Here is a 25,960-nt window from a genome sequence, read left to right as displayed (position 1 = left end):
AGCTTTCCACCCGTAGGAAATAATGTTCTCCTTGTCATGCAGATATATCCTGGGGAGCAGAAAACACTTCCTGGACTATTTCAAATCCAGCTGCCATTTCTTTCTCTAGCATTGGTGGTGGTTGTGTATTTCAGGTGCACAAACAGTGGTAGTTATAGAAGGAAGAGTGTAAAGTCCTGAGTGACACACTCAAAGTTGTGTATTTCAGACAGTCCTCAGGAAGTGTCTGAGGTTTATGCTGATTTTCGAGACACTCAACACAAGCAGATGCAGGACCTAAGAATTTTAAAGGTTTTCCCTTGTCCCTGCAAATGAGTGCGATAAGTATAGATACATCAATTGGTAGGGAAGAGGCATATATGAAAAGATACTCATTGATGGGACAGATTTCTGTTGGTTACTGTTTTGTCACGGATCCCCCATAGACTAGAGTCATGTTCTACTTTTTCACAGACCCTTCAAACGCTCTATTGAAACAACGCTCGTGTGAACGGCCCCATTGAAATACATTAGTCTGTTGTTTTAATGGCCGTCACACGGACTACATATACGCTCGTCTGAAAAAGCCCTAAACCTGCCTGAAACACGAATAGTCTTAATTGACCATTTGAAGACAGGGGGAACATACCGATTCTCTTAAGTGGGTTAAACTGTATAAAAATAATAATAAAGAAAAAAAATCAAGAGACCTGTCAATTGAAGATGGGATTGACAAATATTTTCAGCCTGGAGACACCGTGATCGCCACAAATAATCGCCACAGGTCCAGCTCCCAGGATCCTGGCAAACAACTGATTTTGAAGGAGATGTAATGTCTCACCAAACATTTCCCCAGCTCTGGCTGCTGCAGGAGAAATGTAATATTACGTAGAGGCCATTCAGATGAATCATGGTTGGCTCAAGTCCACCGGAGCTCGAGAGATCTAAACTCCAGCTGATAGAGGGGATCTTTATTGAGGAACCTCCTCCTATTACATCCACGTGTCATAATAGGGCATATGGACAGGTGCTGTCTTACTTTTAGACATCTTTTGACATGTCAATGAAATCCCTACCTGATGCACTCTCTTGATCATAATCCATCTTCATATTTAAGCTCCAAGATTTCTGCCTCTCTGAGCTAAGTTGGCAACAGCTCCATTCATTTAAATGCAATAGAGAAATATACAGTCGGCACCACAAATATCTATCTAGAGTGCCAGTCAACGTGACAAAAAAGCATGTTACGTGATCAAGCAAGAAAACACATATATCAGACTTTACCTCAAATATAAATGTAATAATCGTATTACAATAATTGATAGTACAAAAATGGACAAAATGTAAAAACATTTAAAAATACGCAACCATGTGCCGGACCCAAGTCTTGGCCCCAGACAAGGCACAAGGGCAAATCACTCATGAAGAAGGAAATACAAATAGTTATAAGTTATGAACCTTCAATAGGAGCAAATATAAGCCCGCGTATTCTGAACCAAATATATATATATTGGGGGCCAATCCTCTTAAACATTCTGAAAGCTCAAAACAATAAACATATCCTATGCAATACCAGGAGAGCAAATAGAGGTGGATAGAAAAATATATATGATCTCACAAAAAGATTTTTGTCGGAATGCAGAAAAGTTGTTTCAAAACTTTAACTCCATGAGCTTGAGAGGACCCCACATGATACCATCACCATGTTACCAGCTTCATCAACATTTTATGTCTATGCTTTGTCTGCATCAAAATATTGTTTGTTTTATGCCATGTTATGTATTATTCAGGCTACACTAAATGTCAACCAACATAGCTCAGAGATGCTGAAATATTAAAGGGGTTTTCCCACCAGGGACATTGATGGCATATCCACAGGATATCCACTTCTTTATAGTCGGAATTCACCTGCTTCAGCCACAGAGCGGCAAAACGTGGTTTAGGGGCCACGTTCTAGAGATAGTTGCAGGTCCCAGAGGTGGGACCCGCATCTATCTTACATTTATGACATATCCTACGAATATGTCATTAATGTCCCTGGTGGGAAAACACCTTTAAAAGCTGAAAATTTTTAATGCTTGGCACAGCACTTTGGGCCCCTTTATTCTAGTGATCACAGAAGCCCACCAATGATATATTTTTACATGTTTTGTAAAAGTGAAACTACACATTAGGTTTAAGTAATAGAAAACTATCAACCTATATAAGGTTTCAGCTCTTGCCCATCTAAACCGACAGGTCAATTAGACATGCTTAGGGCTTCTTGCTTGGAAAAGGGCATATTTAGTGCAACTCTAGGTACACACACCAGTAAGCTGGTACATATTGTCTAACGGTTCAGAGATTACACACAGAAAAGGAAAGCATCCTAAAGCTGTCCACAGACATGAGATCTAAGGCAGCCACCGGATGCATGATGGCCATCTAACTATACAGTTGGCCAATAGCATAACAACCTATCTATCTATCTATCTATCTATCTATCTATCTATCTATCTATCTATCTATCTATCTATCTATCTATCTATCTATCTATCTATCTATCTATCTATCATCTATCTATCTATCTATCTATCTATCTATCTATCTATCTATCTATCTATCTATCTATCTATCTATCTATCTATCTATCTATCTATCTATCTATCTATCTATCTATCTATCTCTCTCTTTCTCTCTCTCTCTCTGTCTATCTATCATCTATCTATCTATCTATCTATCTATCTATCTATCTATCTATCTATCTATCTATCTATCTATCTATCTATCTATCTATCTATCTATCTATCTATCTATCTATCTATCTATCTATCTATCTACCTATCTATTTATCAATCATCTATCCATATATCTATCTTTTTTATTTTTGTTAATAAACCACACCTGATTTCCACCTTTAGCTTGAAACATAAAATGCTGTCTTGAGGTCATCCCCCAATCATGAATTAAAAAACATGTTGATAATTGCGATATAAGCAGCATTTAATAACAACAATAGATGGAAGTAAAACTATTAATTGCATTATTGACGAAACACATGTGGTCTTGTACAATGTATGGGGAACTGAGAACACCTGTTATCACAGAAAACAATATCTACAGAAATCAATATCTGCTACACCTGTTCTATTTTTTCCCCATTCAGCTCTATAACATTTACAAATACTATAGTAGATGCATTATCCATACAGATCTGTGTCTTTCAGGACAGGTGTTCTTGCTGAGTCTATCATATACTGAACAATATAAGTATTTTATTCTATATAGACTCCTATTTTATTAAGTGCTGTAAAACAAATACTTCTCATATAAGTATGCTGTATATACTTTATTCAGTTACATTTCTACTACTGTACATGAGCCGGCAGGAGAGTTAAGGTTTTGTCGCTGGGGAATATTATGTAGCACAAATTTCTTCCCCATAGGCATAAGGCCCCATGCACACGACTGGAAAACTGCGGACTGTACCACAGTCCGCGGTTTTACGGACCAATTCTGTTTTATTGGTTGCCGACAACTTTCCGTAGTGCTACAGATGGGTGTCCGTGCCCTAGAACCGTGCCAGGAATTATGTAGCAATTCCTATTTTTCGTATTGTACGGGCCGTGCTCCTATACTTTGTATGGGAGTACGGCCTGAAAATGCGGGCGGCCCATCAGTAATCATGGGCTGTGATTACGGGCACTGTCGTGTGCATTGTGCCTTAGTCCTGCTTTAGCCCCCTCCCTGAAATAATCGCTTTACCCACCTTTTCCATCTGGCCCAGACCAGCATAAAGACTTCTTCCAGCTATAAAGTGCCTCTGCAGAGTTTGCAGTTTTGCAAAAATTGCACCCATGATGGCCACAACACCTTCTTTGGAAGCCACAATACCACCTTTGACAGCCACAATGCCTCCTATGACAGCCACAATGCCCCCATATGACACCCACAATGCCCCTATGGCAGCCACAATATCCCTTATGACAGCCACAATACCTCCTATAACAGCCATAATATCCCTTATGACAGCCAGAATGCCCCTTTTACCAGGTACAATGCTCAAATGACAGTGTAAAGGATCTGCCAGGCACAGCTTCGGGGTTAACTCCCTTAAATAATCAGTCAGCACCTGAATCTACATCCCTGAGACTGACTCCAGCTTCCACCACTCAGGCTGGCAGGCTTAGGAGTGGGAGAGCCTATCGCAGCCTGGCCAGACTCAGCTAGCTCCCGCCCTCTGTCTATTTATACCTGCATTTCCTGTTCCTCCTTGCTTGTTATTCTTTTTCGTGTGGTTTCCTGGCCCAGCTACAGCTCCTTCTATTTTGTTCCTGCTCCATACTGACCCTGGCTTACTGACTACTCTTCTGCTCTTCGTTTGGTACCTCGCACACTCCTGGCTTGACTCGGCTCGTTCACCACTCTGGTTGCTCATGGTGTTGCCGTGGGCAACTGCCCCTTTCCCTTGCTTGTATTCCCTTGTATGTTTGTCGTGTTTGTCGTGCACTTACTGAGTGCAGGGACCGCCGCCCAGTTGTACCCCGTCGCCTAGGGCGGGTCGTTGCAAGTAGGCAGGGACAGAGTGGCGGGTAGATTAGGTCTCACTTGTCCGTTTCCCTACCCCCCGGTCATTACATAATAACAAGCCCATACCTAGTCTACCCTGGTCCCTGACACCACTATGGACCCCCGTGAGACCCTGGCTCAGCAAATGCAGGGTCTCTCCCTACAGGTCCAGGCCCTGGCTCAGAGGGTCAACCAGCCTGATGCTACCTTGGTAGTTCCCCTCACCGCACCTCTTGAACCCCACCTCAAGTTGCCCGACCAGTTCTCAGGGGACCGGAGGGCTTTTCTCTCCTTTCGGGAGAGTTGTAGGCTTTACTTTCGTTTAAAGCCTCATTCCTCAGGTTCTGAAAGCCAGCGGGTGGGTATAATTATGTCCCGGCTCCAGGAAGGGCCCCAAGAGTGGGCCTTCTCCTTGGCTCCTGACGCCCCTGAACTTTCCTCCGTTGATTGTTTATTTTCTGCTCTCGGACTTATTTATGACGAGACTGACAGGACTGCCTTTGCCGAGAGTCAGCTGGTGACCTTACGTCAGGGTAAGAGACCTGTTGAGGAGTATTGCTCTGACTTTAGGAAGTGGTGCGTAGCTTCTCGGTGGAATGACCCTGCCTTAAGGTGCCAGTTTAGGTTGGGTCTGTCGAATGCCCTGAAAGACCTGCTAGTTAGCTATCCCTCTTCTGACTCCCTAGACCAGGCTATGGCTTTAACGGTACGACTTGACCGACGTCTCAGGGAACGACAACATGAACGTTTATGTGTTTTCTCCTCCGACTCGCCCATGATGCCTCCCGAAGTTCCGTTCTTCGTTCCTCCCCGAAAGACTCAGAGATACCTATGCAACTCGGGGCCTCCGTGTCCCCCCAACAACGTAGAGAATTCCGCAGGAAGAATGGTCTCTGCTTCTACTGTGGGGATGACAAGCATCAAGTGAACAACTGTCCTAAGCGTAAGAATGCAGCCAGAGAACTTCCGCGCCTAAGTGATTATCGGGGAGGTCACTTGGGCGCACAGGTATTTCCAGTAAATAGGAAACGTACTAAGATCTTGCTTCCCTTTCAGGTCTCTTTTGGTGGTAGGTCTGCTACCGGCAGTGCCTTCGTGGATTCAGGGTCCTCTACTAATATTATGTCTGTGGAATTTGCTATGTCTCTTGCTATGCCTCTGATTGATTTGCCTAAACTTGTCCCGGTAGTGGGTATCGACTCCACTCCTCTTGCTAATGGTTATTTTACACAGCATACCCCTGTTTTTGAACTCCTTGTTGGCTCCATGCATTTGGAGCAATGCTCTGTACTGTTGATGCAGGGATTATCGTACGATTTGGTTCTAGGCCTTCCCTGGTTGCAGTTGCATAATCCCACGTTTGACTGGAATACTGGGGAGCTAACCAAATGGGGTAATGAATGTTGTACGTCATGTTTTTCTGTTAATTCTATTTCTCCCCCTGAGGAGGCGAATACGCTACCCGAGTTTGTTCAGGACTTCGCTGATGTTTTCTCTAGGGAGGCCTCCGAAGTGTTACCTCCTCATAGAGAATATGATTGCGCTATCGAATTGGTACCAGGAGCTAAGCTTCCTAAGGGTAGGATATTTAATCTTTCTTGTCCCGAACGTGAAGCCATGAGAGAGTATATCCAGGAATCCCTGGCCAAGGGTTACATTCGTCCCTCTTCTTCTCCGGTAGGTGCTGGCTTCTTCTTCGTGGGGAAGAAGCATGGTGGTCTTAGGCCATGCATTGACTACCGTAGCCTGAATAAGGTCACGGTAAGGAACCAGTATCCCCTTCCTTTGATTCCTGATCTCTTTAATCAGGTTCAGGGGGCCCAATGGTTCTCTAAATTGGATCTACGGGGGGCGTATAACCTTATTCGCATCAAAGAGGGGGATGAGTGGAAGACTGCGTTTAACACGCCCGAAGGCCATTTCGAATACCTCGTCATGCCCTTTGGGTTGTGTAATGCCCCTGCGGTCTTCCAGAATTTCATAAATGAGATTTTGAGAAATTACCTGGGGATATTTCTTGTAGTGTACCTTGATGACATACTGGTGTTTTCCAAGGACTGGTCCTCCCACATTGAGCATGTCAGGAAGGTGCTCCAGGTCCTTCGGGAAAACAAACTGTTTGCCAAAACCGAAAAATGTGTGTTTGGGGTACAGGAGATACCATTTTTGGGTCAAATCCTCACTCCTCATGAATTCCGCATGGACCCCGCCAAGGTTCAGGCTGTGGCGGAATGGGTCCAACCTGCCTCCCTGAAGGCGTTACAGTGTTTTTTGGGGTTCGCTAATTATTACAGGAGATTTATTGCTAACTTCTCGGTCATCGCTAAGCCTCTTACGGACCTCACTCGCAAAGGTGCTGATCTCCTCCACTGGCCTCCTGAGGCTGTCCAGGCTTTTGAGGTCCTTAAGAAGTGCTTTATCTCGGCCCCGCTGCTGGTTCAGCCCAACCAAATGGAGCCATTTATCGTGGAAGTTGACGCATCTGAGGTGGGAGTGGGGGCTGTCTTGTCCCAGGGTACCAGGTCCCTCACCCATCTCCGCCCCTGTGCCTACTTCTCCAGGAAGTTTTCGCCAACTGAGAGTAACTATGATATTGGCAACCGCGAACTCTTAGCCATTAAATGGGCATTTGAAGAGTGGCGCCACTTCCTGGAGGGGGCTAGACACCAGGTAACGGTCCTTACCGACCACAAGAATCTGGTTTTCCTAGAATCTGCCCGGAGGCTAAACCGGAGACAAGCTCGATGGGCGTTATTTTTTACCAGATTAAATTTTTTGGTTACCTATAGGGCTGGGTCTAAAAATATTAAGGCTGATGCACTGTCACGTAGCTTCATGGCCAGCCCTCCTTCGGAGGAAGATCCTGCTTGTATTTTGCCTCCAGGTATAATCATTTCCTCGATCGATTCTGATTTAGTCTCTGAAATTGCTGCTGATCAAGGTTCAGCTCCCGGGAACCTTCCTGAGAACCAGCTGTTTGTTCCCCTGCAATTCCGGCTAAGGGTACTTAGGGAAAATCATGACTCCGCACTATCTGGTCATCCAGGCATCCTGGGTACCAAACACCTCATTACTAGAAACTATTGGTGGCCTGGGTTGCCTAAAGACGTTAAGGCCTACGTCGCCGCTTGTGAGGTTTGTGCTAGGTCCAAGACTCCCAGGTCCCGACCAGCGGGCTTACTGCGTTCGTTGCCCATTCCCCAGAGACCTTGGACACATATCTCCATGGATTTTATCACCGATTTGCCTCCATCCCAAGGCAAGTCGGTGGTGTGGGTGGTGGTAGACCGCTTCAGTAAGATGTGCCACTTTGTGCCCCTCAAGAAACTACCCAACGCCAAGACGTTGGCTACCTTGTTTGTCAAACACATCCTGCGTCTCCATGGGGTCCCTGTCAATATTGTTTCGGACAGAGGGGTACAATTTGCTTCATTGTTTTGGAGAGCCTTCTGTATGAAGTTGGGGATTGATCTGTCCTTCTCCTCTGCCTTCCATCCTGAAACCAATGGTCAAACGGAGAGGACTAATCAATCTCTAGAACAATACTTAAGGTGTTTTGTCTCTGACTGTCAATATGATTGGGTCTCATTCATTCCCCTTGCCGAATTTTCCCTTAATAACCGGGTCAGTAACTCGTCAGGGGTCTCTCCCTTTTTCTGTAATTTTGGGTTTAATCCACGGTTCTCCTCCATTTCACCTGGTAGTTCCAACAATCCCGAGGTAGAGGTCGTTCATCGGGAACTGTGCACAGTCTGGGCCCAGGTTCAGAAGAACCTAGAGGCGTCCCAGAGCGTACAAAATACTCAGGCTGATAGAAAATGTTCTGCTAACCCCCTGTTTATGGTCGGGGATCTGGTGTGGTTGTCGTCTAGGAACTAGCGTCTCAAGGTTCCGTCCAAGAAGTTTGCTCCCCGGTTTATTGGGCCGTATAAGGTCATTGAGGTCCTCAATCCTGTCTCCTTCCGGCTGGAGTTATCCCCGTCTTTTCGTATACACGACGTGTTTCATGCCTCCCTCCTTAAACGCTGCTCCCCGTCCTTGGCTCCCTCGAGGAGACCTCCTGTTCCCGTCCTCACCCCTGAGGGGGTGGAATTCGAGGTGGCCAGGATTGTGGACAGCAAGATGGTCCAAGGCTCCCTCCATTACCTGGTCCATTGGAGAGGTTACGGGCCCGAGGAGAGGACTTGGGTACCCGCCCGGGATGTTCACGCTGGGGTATTGGTCAGGAGGTTCCACCTGCGTTTCCCCAGTAAGCCAGGTCCACTTAGAAAGGGTCCGGTGGCCCCTCATAAAAGGGGGGGGGGTACTGTAAAGGATCTGCCAGGCACAGCTTCGGGGTTAACTCCCTTAATTAATCAGTCAGCACCTGAATCTACATCCCTGAGACTGACTCCAGCTTCCACCACTCAGGCTGGCAGGCTTAGGAGTGGGAGAGCCTATTGCAGCCTGGCCAGACTCAGCTAGCTCCCGCCCTCTGTCTATTTATACCTGCATTTCCTGTTCCTCCTTGCTTGTTATTCTTTTTCGTGTGGTTTCCTGGCCCAGCTACAGCTCCTTCTATTTTGTTCCTGCTCCATACTGACCCTGGCTTACTGACTACTCTTCTGCTCTTCGTTTGGTACCTCGCACACTCCTGGCTTGACTCGGCTCGTTCACCACTTTGGTTGCTCACGGTGTTGCCGTGGGCAACTGCCCCTTTCCCTTGCTTGTATTCCCTTGTATGTTTGTCGTGTTTGTCGTGCACTTACTGAGTGCAGGGACCGCCGCCCAGTTGTACCCCGTCGCCTAGGGCGGGTCGTTGCAAGTAGGCAGGGACAGAGTGGCGGGTAGATTAGGGCTCACTTGTCCGTTTCCCTACCCCCCGGTCATTACAGACAGCCACAGATTTCCCACATGACAGTTACAATGTCACTTATGACAGCTACAATGGGGGAAATCAAAATGCAATAGAATTCTGATTTGAAAAAAAGTGGCGTACATGGTTTGAGCCAAATTTATTATGTTTTAGACACTTTTTACACCTTCCTCTATAGTTTTGAAAGGTATCTATAAAATCGGTTCGCCTTAATGTCTCCTAGGGCAACCACAATGCCCTCCATGGCATGCACAAAGTCCCCCATAACAGTCGCAGTGCCTCCAAGATCCCAAGAGCCTGTGCGTACCTCCTGCACCAGACATATGCATGTCGGATCCAGGAATAGACATCAGCATCAACATCAGTTATCTGAGACAGGTAAGCAGCTACAACCTAAATGTGAAGTGCTCAATTGGTTATTATAATACATAAGTTTTCTCCCCTAGAAGCATGTATTACATAGATGGTCATTCATTTGAATGGCTGCATGCTATACTACATTTCTCCTACAGTGGCCACTAGTGTAATGCCATATAAATAAATGTCAATACATTATAATTAAAAAATAAAAATTGTAAGTTAAAAAACCTTTTTTGATTTAAAAAAGAAAGTAAAGTGAAATAACTCTATAAAACAAAATAAGTTTTTTTTCACAATCGCTAATGTTTAATAAAAATACATCCCAAGGTGCCAAACAGTATTGTCATATATGGTATCCCCATAATTGTAACAATTTGTACAGTAAATTTTAAAAAATAATAATATATGATGACTGGTGTAAGACATAGAAAAAAGGAATAAAAACTGTGAGTTTTTACTACATTTCTCCCCAAATAAAAATCAATATAAATTAAAAAGCTACCACCCAATAGCACCTTAAGAAACTCTAGTTCTTCTGCAAAAACAATGTCTCATACTGGAAATTTGTTCAGGTCCCAAAATTGCCTGGGTCCTTATTTGTGTGCGATACCATAATATAGGATCTGTAACACAATGCCCTTATGGGCTAATTTTTTTCAATGAAATTACTTACTTTTCCATGGGTTCATGCACAAACATGCATAGAGAGCAAAGATGGTGAAGTAGCTATTAATAGTTATAGTTTTCCACACTGTTGCAAATATAAAAAATAAATAAACAATACACCATTGATGTACAATTCTTCAGTATGCAATTTCCTATTTTATTTTGTGGCGGGCGAGTTAAAGGGAATGTGTCGTGAATGAAACCTTTTTTTTTTAAGTAAGTTACTTATTTCTATTATGTTTTTTACGTTTTTTTTTCTTTTTTTTTTTTCTTCCACATGGTGGAAAGTATTAAAAATTAAATAATAAATTTGACATATTTTCCTATGTTGGCCACCAGAGGGAGCACTTCCCAGAATTACAGCAAGGTAAATAAGGCAAAGCAACCTGACTCACAGCTGCCGTAAATGTGGGAGGGAATCTCACCCCCCTCCTACAAACCAGCAAATTGCTAAGCAGTGTCCGGCTGCCATTTTGGGTGTGATTCTGCAGCTGGCAGAAGTTATAGGACACACCAAAAGGCTAAGGGTATGTTCACACGCTTACTAAACAAAGGGAAAACAGCTCCTGATTTTCAGCCATTTTTTAATCAAAGTCGCGTTTTTGGTGCCGTTTTTTACGGCCGTTTTTGGAGCTTTTTTTCTATAGAGTCAATGAAAAACAGCTCCAAAAAGGTCCCTAGAAGTGATATGCGCTTCTTTTTGGCGGGCATCTTTTTACGCGCCGTTTTTGGAAAACGGCCGCATAAAAAATGCCCCGTCAGAACAGAACGCCGTATTTCCCATTGAAAACAATGGGCAGATGTTTGTAGGAGTTCTGTTTCCGATTTTTCAGCCTTTTTTCGGGACGTTTACGGCCCGAAAAACGGCTGAAAACACTGCGTGTGAACATACTCTTAGACCTTATTTACACAAGCGTAGTTCACGCCCATGATACGCACGGACCTATGTAACTCAATGGCGCCGTAAAGATAGTCCGTGATTTTCACACAGCGTGTGTCCGCTGCGTAAAACTCACGACATCTCCTATACTTGAGTGGTTTTCATGAAGTCAATGGGTGCGTGAAAATCACGCGCGGCACACAGACGCGCTTCCGTGTACTGCACGTGATTCGCACAACAGTTGTTCAAGAAATGAAAACAGAAATAAAAGCATCTCCTTCATTTCTGTTCCTAAACAGAAAAACAGAAGGTGATAACGATGCCATATGCGCAACACTTATGTCACACAGAACCGCAACGCGCAAAAACGCTGCATTTTTTGCACGCTCAAAATGCACAATTTCACAATTTCGCCTAAGATTGATGAAAGTGAAGTGAATGACTTTTCAGTTGACCGGTTCACACTGCGTGTATTTGACACGTTTTTTTTTGCGCATTTTACGTGCCAAAAACCGCATAAAAAAATACTTGATTACACTTGATTTTGCCTTTTTGTAGGGATTTGTGTGTGTGTGTGTGTGGGGGGGGGGGTGCTCGCCGCTGATTCTTCAAAACAGCTGACAAGCGGCTATGAAGTATCAGCGGCGCCCGTGCATACTCCGCTCAGCTACACACACACACGCACGCACGCACACACACAGACACACACACACACACACACAGCACTGCTACACACATACACATACAGTCAGCACTGCTACATACATACATACATACATAAACACAGACACACACACACACACACACACACACACACACACACAGCACTGCTACATACATACACACACACACACACACACACTCAGCACTGCTACACAAATACACACTCAGCTCTGCTGCACAGACACACACTCAGCTCTACTACACAGACACACACTCAGCACTGCTACATACATACACACACACACACACACACTCAGCACTGCTAGATACATAAACACACACACTCAGCACTGCTATACAGGCACACACACTCAACTCTGCTACACAGACACACCCTCAGCTCTACTACACAGACACACACACTCAGCACTGCTACATACTGACACACACACTCAGCACTGCTACATACATACATACACACACACACACACACACACACACACACACTCAGCACTGCTACACAGACACACACTCAGCTCTGCTCCCCAGACACACACTCAGCTCTGCTACAAAGACACACACACTCAGCACTGCTACATACAGACACACACCCAGCTCTGCTACACAGACACACACTCAGCTCTACTACACAGACACACACACTCAGCACTGCTACATACAGACACACACACACACACTCACTCAGCACTGCTACATACAGGCACATCTAGCGACAGGGGGCCAGTAGTGGTGGTCGTCGGGGGTTACGAGAGTGGGTGTCTGTGAGAGAGACAGACAGAGACATACACTTAGCTCTACTACATCTGAGAAGCTTAGCTCCACACACCGTCCACACTGACAATACATCTAGCGACAGGGGGGGGGAGGGGGCCACGAGAATGGGGGTCTGTGAGAGAGAGAGAGGGACAGGCAGAGACACACACCTTACTTGCAGTGCAGCTGGTCTTCATAATGGCGCCTGCTATCTCCCTACAAACCAGCTTCTCTGCTGTGTGACTCTGACCTGCGTCTGCAGAGTACAGAGCCAGATAGCAGAGGCAATGGATGGGAGCCGTTCATTGAGTCCTATGCATTGGGCTGCCATATTCCATCTCTGTATGTGTCGTTAATCGACACATACAGAGATGAAAAAAAAATGGCAGCCCCCATAGTGAAGTAAAAGTATGAATACATTAAAAAGTAGAAAGTGACAACACAAATAAATAAAATTTTTGTTTACATTACATTAAAAGCGATATAATAAAAAAAAAGAAATCTTGACACCTTCCCTTTAAATGCCTGAAAAACCATACAAAGAGGTAGTGGTTTATGGTAGATTAACATACAAAGATTCCTAAATGTTGCTTGATTTGAAGATGATCAATTTATCTTCCTTGTAAGAAGCTGTCTGGAAATGGGCCATATCTTACATTAACACATGTTTTCCTATGACTTTATATTTGTTCTGTGTCAAGCTTGAAAAGAATAGATTATGAGATCATTGGGGAAAAAATGTAAAGTGTATTTTTTATGTTTAGAAAATTTAGAACAAAGCAGTTTCTTATTGGTCACATGACTGCTGTTCTGTTCATACGTAAAATAGCACTAAAATGTATGGTTGTAAAATGTGGAGGAAAAAAATTTGAAAAGAACAAAAGTTGTTTACATTCACAACAAAATGTCTACTAATCCCTATTCTTATGTCTCTTTTTATTATGGCATCCGTGTAATACAAGCTTCTACTACCATACAGACTTCTCCTTCAGTTTAATTGCATCTGTTTTGTTAAAATACCATGTATATAGGATACCAGTATGGAGAAAAGTGTAGCGTTATGGATGTTTCCATTATAAAAGGTCATAGGACAAGTAAAGGTTCTGTATTAACCAGTTCCTTGACAACAAGATCTCTTCACCTCAGGGATAAAAGGTGAATTCTTGCAATCTTTTGGTTAGTGTTGCCCATATAATTACTATTTTCTCTAAACTTGTATCATATATTTTCATATATCATACATATATCATATATGTTCAGCCATAACATTAAAACCACCTGCCTAATATTGTATAGGTGATTCTCGTGACGCCAAAACAATAAGCCATTGAGCCACCAAGACATTAGCAGCAAATCTAAATGTAAGCAAATTGTAAGTGTTGAAATATGGCCAGTGTTCCCTATAAGGTGCACGGCTGCGCGGCCGCGAACCTTCCACAGTCCGCCCGCTCATTAAAGTTTAAAGCCTGTGTCACAGGTGGCGGGCGGATGCAGTGGCGTCGCTAGAACAGGAGGGGGACAGTCACAATCACTGCTAGTGACAGCCACATTCACTTGTATGTGCGTCCTCATTAAGCAGATACAAATGAATACTATAGGCTGCAGGCCACGTGAGGCCTGCAGCCTATAAGGCACTGGGAAGACTCCCTGCGCAGGCTGGCGTGATGATGTCACATCATCATGCCGGTCTGCGCTTGAATCCCTCCCGAGAGGCAGTGTAGCGCTTCGTCCATCGCGGGAGCGGGGCAAGGCAAGTACAATCTTTTGTTTTTTTGAGAGGACTGTGTCATAATATACAGGGGAGGGGGGATTGCTGAGTGGCAATATATACAGGGGGGGGGATTGCTGTGTGACAGTATATACAAGGGGAGGGGGGATTGCTGTGTAGCACTATATACAAGGGGAGGGGGGATTGCTGTGTGGCAGTATATACATGGGGGAATTGCTGTGTGGCAGTATATACAAGGGGAGTGGGGCTGTGTGGTAATATACAGGGGGGAATTGCTGTGTGGCAGTATATACAAGGGGAGGGGGGATTGCTGTGTGGCAGTATATACAAGGGGAGGGGGATTGCTGTGTGACAGTATATACAAGGGGAGGGGGGCTGTGTGGAAGTATATATAAGGGGAGGCGGTGATTTCTGTGTGGCAGTATAAACAAGGGGAGGGGGGATTGCTGTGTGGCAGTATATACAAGGGGAGGGGGGATTGCTGTGTGGCAGTATATAAAAGGGGAGGGGGATTGCTGTGTGGCAATATATGCAAGGGGAGGGGGATTGCTGTGTGATAGTATATACAAGGGGAGGGGGGATTGCTGTATGGCAGTATATAGAAGGGGGGATTGCTGTGTGACAGTATATACAAGGGGAGAGGGGATTGCTATGTGGCAGTATATAAAAGGGGAGGGGGATTGCTGTGTGGCAATATATACAAGGGGAGGGGGATTGCTGTGTGATAGTATATACAAGGGGAGGGGGGATTGCTGTATGACAGTATATAGAAGGGGGGATTGCTGTGTGACAGTATATACAAGGGGAGGGGGGATTGCTGTGTGGCAGTATGTACAAGGGGAGAGGAGATTGCTGTGTGGCTGTATATACAAGGGGAGGGGGATTGCCGTGTGACAGTATATACAAGGGGAGGGGGATTGCTGTGTGGCAGTATATACAAGCGGAGGGGGAATTGCTGTGTGGCAGTATATACAAGGGGAGGGGGGATTGCTGTGTGACAGTATATACAAGGGGAGGGGATTGCTGTTTAGCAGTATATATAAGGGGAGGGGGATTGCAATGTGGCAGTATATACAAGGGAGGGGGGATTGCTGTGTGGCAGTATATACAAGGGGAGGGGGGATTGCTGTGTGGCAGTATTTACAAGGGGAGAATGGATTGCTGTGTGGCAGTATATACAAGGGGAGGGGGATTGCTGTGTGGCAGTATATACAAGGGGAGGGGGATTGCTGTGTGGCAGTATATACAAGGGGAGGGGGATTGCTTTGCGGCACTACATACAAGGGGGCTGTATGGCATTATTTACAGGGGTCTGTGTGGTGCTATCTACAGGGGGCTGTGTGGCGCTATCTACAGGTGGTCTGTGTGGCATTATCTATAGGGGGGCTGTGTGGCGCTATCTACAGGTGGTCTGTGTGGCGCTATCTATAGGGGCTGTGTGGCGCTATCTACAGGGAGGGGTGTGACGCTATTTACAGGGGGTCTGTGTGGCTCTATCTACAGGGACAGTGGTGTGATGTGAGATTCTTTAATTGATGCCTATAATTGGTGTTTATAACTGCTGTCTATTTTACTGGTGTACTTGTAATATTATAGTAATTAAAAAAGTAATTAAAACAAATTTAAAATAAGTTTTCTTATTCTCTTATTTAGTCGCTATATTAGTATTTACTGGGTGTATTACTTTGGTCATCAGATCGGCCAACATTGATGGAGAACTGCCCTGCTCCCTAACTGCCCCGCTCAGGAGCTGCCAAGTCTTAGAGGGAATATTGGGTGTGGCCGCCATGGATTGGACTTGTTTTTCCAGCACATTCCACAGATGCTCCATCGGATTGAGATCTGGCAATAAAAAAAAGACCTTATTTAAAGAAAAGCAAAAACTAGAAAATGAAAAATTGTGTGTGCATTTGTATTCACCCCCTTTTCTATAAAACCCCTCAACAAGCTCTGTTCAAGCCAATTCACTTCAGAAATTACATTATAAGTTGAAAAAGGTCCCCTATGTGCTATAAAAGTATGACATGTGATCTGTCACGTGATGTCAGTATATCGTAAATACACCTGGTCTGAAAGGCCCTTGCGTTAGCAAGAAACATGAAGACCGAGGAGCTTTTCAAGCAGGCCGGAGACAAAGTTGTGGAAAAGTATAGATCAGGGTTACATAGTTACATAGTTACATAGTTAGTATGGTTGAAAAAAGACACATGTCCATCAAGTTCAACCAAGGGACGGGAAAAGGGAAGGGAAAAATTTCTAGACATAGGAGCTAATATGTTTTTGTTCTAGGAAATTATCTAACCCTTTTTTTGCAGCCATCTACTGTCCCTGCTGTGACCAGCTCCTGCGGTAGGCTATTCCATAGATTCACAGTTCTCACAGTAAAGAAGGCTTGTCGCCTCTGCAGGTTGAACATTTTTTTCTCCTGACGGAGGGAGTGCCCCCTTGTTTTTTGAGGGGGTTTTACAAGGAACAGGATTTCATCATATTTTTTGTATGTGCCATTCATATATTTATATAAGTTAATCATGTCCCCCCTTAGTCGTCTTTTTTCAAGGCTAAATAGGTTTAGTTCTTTTAATCTTTCCTCATAACTTAGATTCTCCATGCCCCTTATTAGCTTTGTTGCTCTTCTTTGTATTTTTTCCAAACCCAGGGCATCCTTTCTATAAGCTGGAGCCCAGAACTGAACTGCATATTCTAGATGAGGCCTCACTAATGCTTTGTAAAGTGGTAATATTATATCCCTGTCCCGCGAGTCCATGTCTCTTTTAATACACGACAATATCTTGCTGGCCTTGGGTTCGGTTATAAAACAATATCCCACACTTTGAATGTCCCGAATCCATTATAACAAAATGGAAAGAATAAGGGCACAATTTACAAACCTAACAAGAGAAGGTCGTCCACCAAAACTCACAGACCGGGCAAAGAGGGCATTAATGAAAAAATCAATAAAGACACCAACGATAACACTGTCGATCGCTCAAAAGAACCACAGCAGAGATGTAAGTATATAGGACCACTATTAGATGTACATTCCTCAGAGTGGGGCTTTATGAAAGAGTGGCCAGAAAAGACCATTGCTTAAAGAACAACGTAGGAAAAGACGTTCGCCAAACAGCATGTGGCAGTCTCCCCAAATACATGGAATGTAGGTCTTTGGTCCGAGGTGCACCCATGCGAGACAAGTTATCACGCATCCCCCATAGACTAAAGTCTATGGAGGGATGCGTGAAGAGCAAAAAAAACAGAACAATGACCCTAAGCCTAAACTGGAGGAGTTTAAGAGGAAACACTTAATGTCTTGGAATGGCCTAGTGAAAGCCTCAATCTTAGGGTATGTTCACACGCTGAGCCAAAAACGTCTGAAAATACGGAGCTGTTTTCAAGGGAAAACAGCACCTGATTTTCAGACGTTTTTTGAGCAACTCACGTTTTTCGCTGCGTTTTTCGGGCCGTTTTCGAGGCGTTTTCGCGCCGTTTTTTCGGCCGTTTTTGGAGCTGTTTTCAATAGAGTCTATGAAAAAAACAGCTCCAAAAACGTCCCAAGAAGTATCCTGCACTTCTTTTGACGAGGCTGTAATTTTACGCGTCGTCTTTTGACAGCTGTCAAACGACGACGCGTAAATTACAGGTCGTCGGCACAGTACGTCGGCAAACCCATTCAAATGAATGGGCAGATGTTTGCCGACGTATTGGAGCCATATTTTCAGGCGTAAATCGAGGCATTATACGCCTCGTTTACGCCTGAAAATAGGTCGTGTGAACCCAGCCTAATTGAGAATCTGTGGCATGACTTGAAGACGGCTATACACCAATGCAACCCATCTAACTTGAAGGAGTTGGAGTAGTTTTATTGAAAGACTCAGTTTTTAGCAAGAATAAATCTTGCTAAAATGTCCATGTGTCTTATAGTCGGCAGTCAAGGGACCCGGCAGCGCCTGAGCCCCCTGACCGCTTCTTACTTAACATCTTCCTGACCAATGACGTGCCGGCACATCATGGAGCGGGGAACGGATGATGTTTGGAGCGGGCTCACGCACTGAGCCTGCACCATACACTGCAGGTGTCCGCTGTGTTTTACAGCTGACACGCTGCTCTTTTAACGGCCAGGAACCACGGGTACCACCTCTGGGACCGGCACCTATCTCTAGAACGGGGCCCCCTATACCCCGTTCTAGCTTACTCGCTCCGCTGTCTCCCGGCCACTTCCTGGTTTGGTAGTCGGAAGTTACGGAAACAGCCGAGTGCTCGCTGAGTTACGCTGTTTCCGTAACTCCCATAGAAGTGAATGGGAGTTACGTTAACAGCGTAGCACCGCGATCTATGATGTTTTCGTAACTTGTTAGCTACGAAAACAGCGTACATGGTCGAGTTACGGAAACAGTGTAGCTCGTTGAGCTACGCTGTTTCCGTAACTCCCATAGAACTCCCATAGAGCTGCTCCCATAGAGCTGCTTCTGTAACTGCTATTCACTACTAAGGGAGTTACGGAAACAGCGTAGCTCAGCGAGTTACGCTTTTTCCGTAACTCATTCATGTATTGCAGTGTACCAGCGATCTAACGATCGCTTGTTCAAGTCCCCTAGGGGAACTAATAAAATGTGTAAAAAAATTTGATACATTTTCAGGAGTGTAAAAAAATATTAAAAGTTTAAAAAAAACCTTTTCCCATTTTTCCCCAAGCACAATGTAAAAAATAAAAAAAAAGGAATGAAATAAAAAGTGATGAAAAAAATCTTATGTACCAAAAAATGGCTCTCAGAATGTGGTGAAACAGAACAAATTATTTTTTTAACAAATAGTTTTTGCTTTGTAATAGTAGTAAAAGTATTAAAATATGAAATGTTTTCCTATTTTCTGTTGTCTAAAACCTGGGTGCGTCTCATAGTCAAGTGCGTCTTATAGTCCGAAAAATACGGTATAATAAATGAAAATAAAACCTGTGATAAACTTTAGAAGTAGAATAGCAACCCAGGATCATCTCCCAAGTACATCTCTAGATTTGTGCCTGGTGCACAACAGCATAAAGTGAACAAACATCTGCAACTTGAGAACTCAATTGGTTGGTACTGAATGGAAATGAGCTGCAATACTAGACACATATATACCAGACTCATATATAGGAGATTGGGATACTGATAGCTGCAGGTCAAACAAGCCTTCGACCATTAGCTATCTGATGTGTATAACTGTTAACAATGGTCTCCCTTCCATTTACAGGTGCACAGAATTCTTTCCTACATGGGACATGAACCAGAAAGAACCAGGTCTTTTACGCCCTGTATAGGGTGAGGTGTGGTCATTGTGAATCAGTTTTAGGGTATGTTCACACGATGAGAGGCATTTACGTGTGAAAAGACAGACTGTTTACAGCTGCCTCGTTTCACACGTAAATGCTCCTCCTCGTAATTTACGAGGCGTCTGAGACGCTCTGAGACGCTCGTAAATCTTGAGCTGTGCTTCATTGAGTTCAATGAAGAACAGCTCAAATTACGTGGCAAAGAAGTGCCCTGCACTTCTTTGCCGAGGCAGTCCATTTACGCGTCGTAGTTTGACAGCTGTCAAACGACGATGCGTAAATTACAGGTTGTCTGCACAGTACGTCGGCAAACCCATTCAAATGAATGGGCAGATGTTTGCCGACGTATTGCAGCCCTATTTTCAGACGTAAAACGAGGCATAATACGCCTCGTTTACGTCTGAAAATAGGTCGTGTGAACCCAGCCTTAGGAAGGCAGGGAAGCTATTTTGAGCCCTTCTGACAGTGCCATCATAATCTAAACTGTCATACTGAGAACAGAATTGATATTTGAATCCGATGATCATATTTTAGAAACTATAGTTTAAATATGGTCATGAATACATGTTTCAACCATTGGCAAATCATGTGACCTATAATATTTAAGGTTTGTACATTTCACAATTTTCATCCTTAAAAAGGAGCCTTAAAGAGGCTCTGTCACCAGATTATAAGTGCCCTATCTTCTAAATAATCTAATCGGTGCTGTAATGTAGATAACAGCTGTGGTTTTTATTTTGAAAAACAATCATTTTTGAGCAAGTTATGAGCAATTTTAGATTTATGCTAATTACTTTCTTAATGACCAACTGCCAACTGGGCGTGTTTTTACTTTTGACCAACTGGGCGTTGTACAGAGGAGTGTATGACGCTGACCAATCAGTGACCAATCAGCGGCATACACTTTTCATCGTTCCAGCCCATTGTTACAGCGTGATTGTGCAGTGAAAGAAGCTCGGCTGGAACAATGAGAAGTGTATGACGCTGATTGGTCACTGATTGGTCAGCGTCATACACTCCTTTGTACAACGCCCAGTTGGTCAAAAGTAAAAACACGCCCAGTTGTCTATTAAGAAACTAATTAGCATAAATCTAAAATTGCTCATAACTTGCTCAAAAATGATTGTTTTTCAAAATAAAAACCACTGCTGTTATCTACATTCCAGCGCCGATCAGATTATGTAGGAGATAGGGCACTTATAATCTGGTGACAGAGCCTATTTAAGGGCACGTTGAGATGTGGCGGATTGCTGCGGAATTCTGCTGCGGACAGGCCGCAGTAGAAATCTGCAGACTTTTTTTATCTGGGGTGCAGACGTTGCAAAAATAAAAGTGTGGAAACAAGCTTGCGGTGCAGAATTTATATTCCGCAGCATGCACAGTCCGTTGCAGAGAAGCAGTGGCTATTCACTGTGAATTTCAGCCTTTGCCGTGGGAAGGCTGAAAACTGCGGCAAGTCCAATGCAAAATCTGCCATGTCTGAACAAACTGTGAAATATGCAAATTTTTCTGAAGATCCGTTGAGTAATTGCAGCGAATTTATGGTAAAATCCGCAGTGGTAAATTTCCACCACATCTGAACGTGCCCTAAGAAGTTCTTTACTCTATTTGACTTGTCTATCATACACTGGGGACATTTATTAATACAATTACATCAGTATTCTAGCTTAAATGGGTGGTGCTTGGAAAATACAAGTTGTGTTCTATGGCCTATGTTCCTCCTCCCTGCATGTCTGCATCACTCATTGTTCAATCCCGTGAGCAATAAAGTGTGCATCATGTGATCATGTTTTAAATACAAAGACTCAACCGGTTAAATAACGGGTTAGGTGCCTATAGGGTATTTAGAGCACCTCCACTATGTATAATAGGCAAGCTTCACAAATACTTGAGCAAACTTAATTAGAACAAAAAAAGCCAAAATGCCACAAAAGTATTGAAAAAGTACAAAATAGTTTATTGGGACATACAACACAAAAATTACAATTGTTAAAATATAAGGAGATCTAAAAAGGAACAGTGTGGGGTATAATCCCGGTAAATTGGGGTGTCCCACAATGATGATCTACCATGGCATGGTTGTACATGACAAATAAACATGTTTGTGTCACCAGAATCTCATGATGTAAAGAGCATATATGAAACAGCTAATCAGAATACAATAAGTATAATTGTATCCAGGTACATTTAGTACATCATATATAAATATAAGCTATATAGCTCGGAAAGGTGCCCAGGGACATTAGGTTAAAGACCCTATACTGCCCAGGTGAAAATGAGTATGAGAGTATGAGAGAGACGTCATAAAGAATACAACCAGCCAGAGGGGAGGAATAAGATAGAAGTTGAGAATGCACGTAGATCCACAGGGGATCCACTGATTTTATAACTGGTTTATGTAGTAGGCTTACCCATTAGGATAGGAGTATGTGTTCCCACACTGCAGCCTGCAATGATAGCGCCCCAAGTAGTACCTTGTGATCATGGCAGCCAATTGCAGCCTTATGCAGTGACATCACTTTGAATGATGATGAATGTCACCACAACTGACAGCCGTGGTCGCATGACGTGTCGTCAGGATGAACGACACATCTTTATGCACAGAAATAAAGGAAGACATTTGAGAAGCAACAGCACAAACATTTTTATTATTCCATCAACAGAGCTCTATGAGGGCTTGTTTTTTGTGGGACGAGTTGTAGTTTTTATTGATACCATTTTGGGGTACATACTTTTTTAAATCACTTTTTATTCCGTTTTTTTGGGAAGCAGAATGATCAAGAACTAGCAATTTTGGCATTGTTTTTTAGTTTTGTCTTTTACAGCATTGCCCGCAAGGGATGAATATTGTGTTAATTTTATGGTACGGGAATGCGGCGATACCAAGTATGTATAGTTTTTTTTATTTTTACACTTTTTTCGCTTATTCACACTTTTTTCCCTTGAGCATGAAAATCCACCTTTTTTCCCCATTCAAATATAACATCTGTCTTGCTATTCTGGGCCTCTTATTTCTCCAAATAAATAAGGGTATACACTTCTGGAAATCATCTAGTTCTGTTTTCTATGGGTGCGTGAAAACCACGCATGCCGCACGGAAGCACTTCTGTGCGAACTGCGTGATTCGCGCAACAGCTGTCAAACTGTGAATGTAAACAGAAAAGCACCACGTGCTTTTCTGTTTACAAACATCCAAACGGAGTGTCATAATGATGGCGGCTGCGCGAAAATCACGCAGCTGCACATCATACACTGAGGACACACGGAGCTGTTAAGTGCCTTTTGCGCATGCAAAACACAGCGTTTTTTGCGTGCACAAAACGCACACGCTCGTGTAAATCAGGCCTAAATAGAAGTCATCTAAATTAATATAACATATTTGGTAAAACATTCATTTTTAAGACATTAATTCTTCCTAAAAAAGATTTGAACTTGCACCTAAATAATTAAAAAAAAATTTTTATTACTTCTCTATATATAATTCAGTCTATATACATTTTTAGCTATTTTGACACCCAAATATTTTAGAGATTTATTTTCCTAATAACAAAACCTAAATTGATCATTTTTTTTTCTAAATTACCCTCTATATTACATATTACATTTTCTGATGTCTAGTGATTTACTCTCAACTCTAAGGGCCGTTCAGACATGGCGGAATTTTTCCGCTGCAAATGTTGGTGCAGATTTGGGGCAATTACACAATGAATCTGCACCAACATTTGCATATTTGACAGGTAATTCAGACGTTGCAGTAAACACAGCGGACTTGCCACAGATTTCAGTTTTTGCATTGCAAAGGCTGAAATACGCAGTGAAATTCCGCTTCTTCTCCGCAACAATCAGTGCATGCTGCGGACTGAAAATTCTGCACCGCAGACTATGGTCCGCAGCGGAGTTTTCCGCAACGTCTGCACAAAGATAACTAAAAAGTTGTGGAAACCAATGGACAAACTGTCTGCAAAGAATTTCCAGTGCAGACTGTCCACAGCGGAATTCCACAGCAATTCCGCCACGTCTGAATGTGCCCCTAATATGTCTTTGAATACTTCCAGGAGTTTTATTGAATTTGGTTTTAATTTAAATGGTTTAGATATTGTTAGGATAAAAGTTATAATTTATTTTATTCATTTGCGCCCTCATTTTTATTACCAAGGGATCAATTGCCTTATCCCCCTTTCAATCTTAACCTTTGGTTTCTGAGATACTGTTTTTTTTTTTATTGCGCTTCTGGACCAGAATAGAGGGAATTTTAATGCCGTGACAAAATTCCCTTTAAAACCCATATAGGGCAAAGACAGGCTATCAAAAGCTTTTTCTATATCTAGGTCTAAAAATATGATAGGAATTTTTTTCCATGTTAACAATCGAGATGATATTCAGAATCTTCCAAATATTATCTGGTGCCCGCCTTTGTGGAACAAATCCCCTTGGTCTTTATGAATCAATTTCTCTATATCCCCATCAACCAAAATAGTTGTGAACAGTTTTAAGTCTAAATTTAACAAGGATATGGCTCTCAATTTTTTACAGATCAATTGTCCTTCCCCAGCTTAGTAATTCAAATTTTTGATGCTTCTAATAGTACTTTTTGATTTCCTTTCCCCGGCATAATCATATTAAATAATTTCTTCAAATAAGGAGTCGAGATCTCTTACATTTTTTATAATATATCTAAGAAAGTCCATCTGTAGCTGACGCCTTTCCTATTTTCATTCTTTTAACAGAAATTCCTTCTTTATTGATTTTGGTGAGCATAACTTCTGATAATTTCTTATAAAAAAAAATCTCTGAAATGTATCATAAATTTTATCAGGATTAACTGATACCACCTCTTTCTCTGTTTTGAACTTATATATTACATCAATATTTTCTTTTTTTGCGTAACAATCTCGCTAAGAGCCTGTCTAATTTGTTAACAAATGTATAACATTTGGTCTTAGTCCATCTCTATTTGCTACTTTTTCCACCATTAACACATTTAGGCCACATTCAGATGTGTCGGAATTGCAGTTGAATCCCGCAGCAGCCGTGCAGAATTTCCCCTCCGCAGCATGCACATTATGTTGCGGAGAAGCAGCGGAATTTCACTGGGGATTTCAGCCTTTGCAATTGAAAAACTGAAATCTGTGGCAAGTCCGCTGTGTTATCTGCAACGTCTGAATTACCTGACAGATATGCAAATGTTGGTGCAGTAATTACGTAATTACCCCGAATCTGCACCAATATTTTTAGCGGAAAAATTCTGCCACGTGTGAACGTGGCCTTAATTGTATTTTAATGTCATTAATTTGTTTATTAAGAAATAAAACGGAAGTTTGATTAACTTTTTCTAATTTATATCATTTATCCTTGTCTTTCCTCTCTTGTTTAGTTACTTTTATAAAAGTTCCCCTTACATAAGTTTTATTAGCAAGCCTCACTATATTAAAGTCTGTGTTATCATTTATATTTAGGTACTTTGCTAATTGAATTTTCCTTTAATATTAAACCATAATGTCGCTTAAAATCCAATTGGCCTTCCTAGTCTCCCCATATTAGTGTACATCTATTAATTAAATATCCACAATTATTTTTTCTATGCAGCTCCGCTTTGCTATTTTTTTTGTTGCTGTCCATCATGTTTACAGCCTTGTTGTTTTTACTGTGTCTTCTACATGGATTCCTTCTGCCTTTAACATCTTAAAAGCTTCTTCCACTTATGTAGTATCTTTAATTCCAAATGAAATTTAAAAAAAAAGGGGAACCCCACTTGTATGCCCTTTGCAGAGCGCTTGTAATTGATGTAAATGATCTCCTTCTATCCATGGTCAGTGGTGCCACATCATTGAACAATTGAACTGTACCCAGCAGACCAGGTAGGGATCCTATGTCCCTGTTAGCTGCGATTATGCGTTCCTTGACATGATCATATTGTAATTTTTATATATTCGGTGGTAGTTCCAGGTTTTTAGATTTCCCATATGTCCTGTGTATACAATATTTTAAACAGATTTTATTTTTGTTTGGCACTAATAAATTAAATAAGCTTTTTGCCACTTTAGTCAAAACCGTAATTGATTCTGAAACTCCTCGGCCGCTGGTATATTTTCTTCTGGAGCAGTTTTCTAAGTCCTCAATTTTTTATTCCAGATTTTCTCATTTTAAATATTGTTCAGTTCAGAGGCAGAAGCACTTACACCAGGTTGCTGAGCACATAGA

This window comes from Rhinoderma darwinii, chromosome 4 (assembly GCF_050947455.1).
Source record: "Rhinoderma darwinii isolate aRhiDar2 chromosome 4, aRhiDar2.hap1, whole genome shotgun sequence".
Classification (NCBI taxonomy): domain Eukaryota; kingdom Metazoa; phylum Chordata; class Amphibia; order Anura; family Rhinodermatidae; genus Rhinoderma; species Rhinoderma darwinii.
The sequence above is the reverse complement of the archived record's forward strand: the minus strand, read 5'-3'. Positions refer to the sequence as shown.